This window comes from Chlorocebus sabaeus, chromosome 2 (genome assembly GCF_047675955.1).
Source record: "Chlorocebus sabaeus isolate Y175 chromosome 2, mChlSab1.0.hap1, whole genome shotgun sequence".
NCBI lineage: Eukaryota > Metazoa > Chordata > Mammalia > Primates > Cercopithecidae > Chlorocebus > Chlorocebus sabaeus.
The window spans coordinates 1,019,985-1,027,289 of NC_132905.1; positions in this window are offsets into that span (position 1 = coordinate 1,019,985).

Below are 7,305 nucleotides of genomic sequence, written 5' to 3' on the forward strand. Positions count from 1 at the left end.
GTCACCTCCTTGGGTGGTGGTGGGGCAGGAGCCTTCACTGCCATGTGACAGATGAGAAAACTGAGTCTTAGGGAGGCCCCAGAGCTGGTTTGAGCGGGGAGACCAAACCAGGTTTCCCTACCCTTAAGCTCCCAACCACACTCTCCCTCCTGGTCAGTAACCACAGACACAGACTGTGTGCACATGTGCGTACCCATAGGTGTGATGTGTAGTGCGTGTGTGTATCCGTTTGCCCATGTGTGTGGTGTGTGTGGTGTGTGTATGTGTGTGTGTTGTGTGTTGTGTGTGTCCATGTGTGTCTGTGTGTGTCCGTGTGTGTCCATGTGTGTGCATGTGTGTCTGTGTGTATCTATCTGTGTGGTGTGTGGTACGTGTGTGTCTCTGTGTGCACGTGTGTGTCTGTGTGTGCATGTGTGACTGTGTGTGTCCATGTGTGTGTGCCCATGTGTATGTGCATGTGTGTGTGTATCCGTGTGTGGTGTGTGGCGCGTGTGTGTCTCTGTGTGCACGTGTGTGTCTGTGTGTGCATGTGTGACTGTGTGTGTCCGTGTGTGTATCCGTGTGTGCGTGTGTGTGTCCGTGTGTGCATGTGTGTGTGTATCCGTGTGTGGTGTGTGGTGCGTGTGGGTGTGCACATGTGTGTGTCTGTGTGTGCATGTGTGTGTGTATCCGTGTGTGGTGCGTGTGTGTGCACATGTGTGTGTCTGTGTGTGCATGTGTGACTGTGTGTGTCCGTGCGTGTGTGTCCGTGTGTGCATGTGTGTGTGTGTATCCGTGTGTGGTGTATGGTGCGTGTGTGTCTGTGTGCACACATGCAGGTTTGCATGCATGCAAATTTCCATGTCTGTTTCTGTGGGTGAGTGGGCGTGTGTGTGTTTGTGGTGCACGAGCATCTGTGTGTGGAAGGGCAGGGGACTCTTTCCATCGGGTGCTGTCAATGGTGCTGAATGAGATGTTGCTACCTGGAATTGTCACTCACAGCTTTACCCTGGACTCTCAGGCAGCTGTTTGGGAGTCTCGCTTGCAGAATTCACTAGAATGTGCAAAACCAAAACAGATTATTTGCTTCTCACTGCCGTCTACACCAATGCATTCAGAAAAGTCATACTTATGCAAACACTAGAGCCGTCGCCTCCCCGCTCCTCGGAGCTCTATGACAAGCATCCTGGGGTGTTACCACAAAGGTCAGGCGTGCCAGACAGAAGAGACCAGCATCTGCAAGAGGCTGGGATCTGGAAGTGTCTCGTGGCCATCAACTGCCAGCACTCCCCAGAAGCTCAGCAAGTATTTGCTGAGAAAGGAGGGGCCTCTGTCCTCTTTTGGTGACCACGTTTACAAATGAGAAAGTGCTTTGAAAACCACAAATATTGGAAACGTCACTAGTGGTTTAAATCTAAGGAGCGGGTGCCATCAGCTCCAGCCACTTCCCTCAGGCTTCACCACCTTACCCGGCTCAGCAGATGCGCACCTGCCCAGAGCCTCTGCCTGAGGCCTCGAGCAACCTTAACCCATGATGCCCTGGGGGCATCAGGGCAAAAACCTGTGGCTCCCTCACCCCTCTGGCGGCAAAGCTGAGGGGCGTGGTCTGTCCTGGCTCCCCGAACATCCCCGCAGCCACAGCCAATCCTGCTGCAACCTTTATCGGCCACACGCCCTTCCTTCCCCACACCCTCCCGGATTTCCTAAGATCATCCCCTACACAAACAGCTTGCTCTCCAGCGTGTCTCTGGGGGACCAAACCAACACGCAGGTCTCAGGTGTCAATTCTGAGCACAGTGACGGCCGGACTCCCTGGCGGGAGCAGAATCCAAGCACCTGGAAACCCCAGCACCCGGCCAACCCCACGCGGCTCCCTGAAGACAGAGCTCCCTGCAGCAGCCAGTGCGTGGCTCAGGGTTACCCAGCCTGTTTCGTTCCCAGTGCTCATTCATAAAGACGAACTCTCGGCCTCTCTGAGTGCTGCTGCCTTGTGAGCCAGACGTTTATTCAGAAGCAATTTTGTGTTCCCAAGTGTCATTATTCCCACTTAAAGGCCCTGGATGCCCTAAACAAACATTTCTCAAAGATGATCATGACACCTCACTTTACCTGCTATAAAAGAAAGACCAAGAAAAGAAAAATTCCACTGGAAATAGATGTGGAAGTGCAACCTCAAACTGTCAACTCATTGATTACATTAAATTCCCAAATCTACATTGCATGCAATTACGTTTTTTTTTTAAATAGACTCTTAAAGAGTAGTTTTACTTTCTTTTTTCTTTTTCTTTTCTTTTTCTTTTTCTTTTTTTTTTTTTTTTTTTTTTTTTTTTTTTTTTTTTTTTTTGAGACAGAGTTTCACTCTGCACCCAGCCTGGAGTGCAGTGGCACAATCTTGGCTCACTGCAATATCCACCTCCCGGGGTCAAGCGATTCTTGTGCCTCAGCCTCCTGAGTAGCTGGGATTACAGGTGCACACCACCATGCCTGGCTAATTTTTGTATTTTTGGTAAAGACAGGGTTTCACCATGTTGGCCCAGCTGATCTCAAACTCCTGACCTCATGTGATCCACCTGCCTTGGCCTCCCAAAGTGCTGGGATTACAGGCATGAGCTCCCATGCTCGGCTAATTTTACTTTCAAAGCGTCTGTGAATCATGGGTGGCAGGCATCTGGGTTGCGCAAAATGAGACAAAGAGAGTGGTTCTGGGGAAGGGCCCCTGCCAAGGTCACCGAGGGCCATTGGTATGCAGAGGGAGGCAGAGATTTGGGCAATTGTGAGGAGAGTCTGTGAAGTCTCCTCACAAACCCCCAGTCTGATAGGAACTCTGGTACAGCCCTGGCCTGTCTGAGTTCTGCAGGAAGCAAGGCTGGCAGGGACATCCTGGGCCCCATCACTCTGCCTGATTCTAGCCGTACTGGGGGCCCTTACGCCGAGCTGGATTCACCTGGACTCACAGCACCTGAGGCACAGCGTCACCTTGAGCCTGGCTCCCTGGGGAAGGGCCATTCAGATGAGGCCTCCTTCCCTGCATGGCCCGAAGAGGAGGGGCTGAACAGGACAGGAGTTGGAGTCTGAATTCTGGTGCCGCAGGTGACATCAGACACCCTGCCTGACCCTCAGCCTCAGTCCCTCCCTCTGGAAAATGGGTCAGCAGGCCACATCCCAGGGCCCGAGGACCCACTGTGGAGTGCCCATGAGAAGTGAGTAAAGTCCAAGTGGGGGCCTTTGTTACTCTTGGCCACAGATGCGTGTCAGGACTCTCCTGTGGCCTTACCCCTACTGGCCTTCCCTTCAAGTGACCTTCCTGCCATCCATGCCCTGCACCGCCCTTGCATCAGGGACTCCATGTGCCTCAGTTCTCTCCCCCACTAGGCTCCATGAGGCTCCACAGCTTCCTTCCTCCTGGGGTCTTCCGTGGCATCCCAGGCTGCCCTGGGCCTTCTTCATGTGACCCCATGCACTCTCCTGTGCCTCCTTATTTTGGGACCCCGCCCTCTTCTCCACCTGCCCTTCAAACCCCTGTCACGTGGCCTGGAGCACTGAAGACTCAAAGTTGGGCTCAGCTCAGAGATCTCACTCGCTACTTTTGAGGTCACTCCTTGACCACCCCCCAACACCAGACATACCCAGAGTCCCTCAGGCCCACCTGGGAGGGTCCCACAGGCCCAGTCCCCACAGGCCCACCTGGGAGGGTCCCACAGGCCCAGTCCCCACAGGCCCACCTGGGAGGCTCCACAGCCTCCCTCAAGTTATAGGGAGACTGTGATCCACTAAAGCTTGAGAAACTCCTAGGCAGGAGCCATAAAATCTCCCAAGCAGGCGTGAACTTGTGGCAAAGACTCTGTTTCTGTCCAGTTTTGTTCACAGCCAAGGCAGTGTTGGGAAAAGCTGGCACAGACAGAGTCTTTCCTTGGGCTGTGGGGGCCGCAGAGGTGGCCATGGGGAACCAGGGAGAGCACTCCCTGGCATGGTCCAGAGTGGCCAGGCACCGCCCAGGCCTGACCCACCATTCCCACCTGTGTCTGTGTTTAGGTCCTAAGACGAACTTTGCATCAAAAGCTCCTGGATCAACAGCTGCTTCACCTGCTGTTCTCCCCTACCACAGGGTCTGTGCAGATGCCAAGATTACATACTTACTGCATGCATGCTGTTTCCATCAGTGCTGTGTGTGTGCATGTGAGACACATGCGGGTGGGAACAAATTTTTAAATTAGGGTAGAAAAAATAGAATATTGTACGTCTATTGACACAGTATAGATTTTAAAACCTGTAAATCACATGGAGCACTTTATGTTAGTAAATTGGAAAATATTGATGAAATAAATAATTTTACAGAAAAACTATGGTAAAATTAACTCAAAAATGCAAAAGAAGTGAACAAATCAATTACCACTGAACAAATCAAAATGGTAACTGAACCTCTTTCCCTCTCTCTCTCTCACACACACACACACCTCTGGATCTAGCTTTTATAGGCAAGTTTCACCAAACTTTCTAGGAATAGTAAATATCTGTCTTTAAAAGTTTTTCATGTAAGGAAACTACCCAGTGTGTAAGACTGGTATAATATTGATATCAAAACAGGACAAGGACTAAAGAAACACTAGCAAATCAAGTCCATCCGTGTATAAAACAGTATGTCTTGAGGAGGAATGCAAAGCTGGCTCAATCTCAGAAACACTTTGTTTTAAACCACGTGAACCACTGGAAGGAGAACAGCCATGTGATCACTTCAACAGAGGCAAGAAAATGCAATCCACAAATTGCAGCATTACTCAGATCAATTCTCAGCAAGCTAGGGAGGCAAGGCAAAAACAAAAAACAAAAAAACAAAACAAAACAAAAATACAGCAAACATCATAACATAATAATAGAACTTTGGAAATATTATCACACAAGTCAAAAAGGCCCATTATTACACTTATATTATTTTGTATTAGAGGTCCTAGCCAATATCACAAGACAAAACAAAAAAACGAGGACTAGGAATTGAGGGAGAGGCAAATAGTCCTTCCTTGTATAGAATATAATTGCACAGAAGCTCAGGGAAATATGCAGTTAAACTATGAGAACTAATCAGCAAAGTATAGGATTCATGTACAAAAGTCAATATCATGCCTATAAAAAATAATACCTAAAGAGTAAATAAAAGTAATTCCATTTGCAATGGGGAAGAAAAGTATGAAGAGTCACCCATCAAAGACACGTGTGATCTTTGTGAAGGCCACTGAGGATGGCCTGCTCATGTGGAAATGTGTGCCATGGATGTAGGAAGACACGCAACACACAGGCACCAGCACTCCTCTGATTTGCATCTGAAGTCATCACGTTCCCATCGAAACCCCAAAGGACACTCAAAAGGGGGTGAATTGGAGACCTCTGGTTCCACCAAACCAGAGCTGCCCAATCCTCCTGGATCTTCCCACTAAAATCCAAAAGTTCTGCACATAACACAACCTAGGAGCCTAGAAGGCCACTGCCTGGGAGCCTCCAGACTCAGGACGATGTGGCTCTGAGTGCTCTGGATTTTCTTATTGCCTCCCACACATCATAGACAGGACACTGCAGTGGCCTCCAACCTGCAGTCATCACTGATGGAGTAAAAAGCTACAGGAAAAGCCTGGAGCTTTCCTCCCAGACAAAGCATGAGGAGGGGATGGTCGAACAACAGAGCCCCTTTTTGGCATTGTCAGCCCTACTCTAGCCAGACACTAATGTGGTTTCAGAGGGGCCACCCCACCTCACCCCCACCCTGCAAAGGCAGGTGGCAGTTCTCTGATGTCCTCAGTCAGTGGTGTTGACAGGCTGAGCAGAGAGTGGATCACTTATCCCCTGCCTGGTGGAAACAGATTGTGCCCCAATCCCTTATGGGATGGGGTCAGCAGGGCCTAGTGGGGAAATGAGCCTCCACACCCTCCCAGGAGCATATAAGAAAGGTTACACACCATGACCAAGTTTCATTTATCCCAGGAATGCAAGGAAGGTTCCACGTATGAAACTCAACCAGGAAAATAGGCCACATTAATAAAACAAAGTTGAGAAATCCATATGGTCATCTCAACTGAGGCAGAAAAAGCATTTGAAAACTCCAACACCCTTACATGACAAAACACTTGGAAAACTAGGAATGCAAGGGCATCTCCTCAATATGATTGATCTGGTTTGAATATATGTCCCTGCCCAAATCTCCTGTTGAACTGCCATCCCCAGTGTTGGAGGTGGGGCCTGGTAAGAGGTGTTTGAGTCATGAGGGTAGATCTCTCATGGCTTGGTGCTGTCCTCGAGATGGTGAGTGAGTTCTTGTGAGACCTAGTTGTTTAAAAGTGTGGCACCTCCCCACCCCCTCTTGCGCCTACTCTTATCATGTGACCTGCCTGCTCCTCCTCCATCTTCTGCCGTGATTAGAAGCTTCCTGAGGCCTCCCCAGAAGTTGAGCAGATGCCAGCACCACACTTCCTGTACAGCCTGCAAAACCATGAGCCAATTAAACTCTTTTCTTTATAAATTACCTAGTCTTAGGTATTTCTTTATGGCAATGCAAGAATGGCCTCATACAATGATAAAAGACATTTATGGAAAACCCACATCTAACATTATATCCAGTGGTGAAAGACTGAAAGTTTTCCTCTAAGACCAGGAACAAGGCAAGGATGCCCACTTTCACCACTAATGTTCAACATCATACTGCAAATTCTAGCCAGAAAAATGAGGCAAGGAAAAGAAATAAAAGGCATTTAAATTGGGGAAGAAAGAAGAAAAAACATCTCTATTTGCAGATGGCATTATCCTAAATACAGACATCTCCAAAAAATTTACAAAAAAACCCTTTAGAGTAAATGAATGAATTCAACAAATTTGTAGAGTGCAAGATCAGCACACACAAATCAGTTGTGTTTCTATGTACCTTCCATGAACAACCTGAAAAGAAAGTAGGAAGCAATTTCATTTACAATCTCATCCAAAAGAATAAAATACCTAGGAATGGAGAGGAAAGACATCTCATGTTCATGGATTGGGAGCCTTAATATTAAGATGGCAATATCATCCATAACGATCTACAGATTCAATGCAACCTCTACCAAAATTCCAAGGAACTTTTGCAGAAAATGAAAACCCAATCCTCAAATTTATATGAAATTTCAAGGAGATTCAAGTAGCCAAAACAATCTTGAAAGAGAAGAAAAAAAATGGAGGACTGATATTTCCTAATTTCAAAACTTAGCACAAAGCCACAGTAGTCAAAATAGTATGATATGGGCCAGGCGCGGCGGCTCATGCCTGTAATCCCAGCACTTTGGGAGGCCGAGATGGGCAGATCACGAGGTC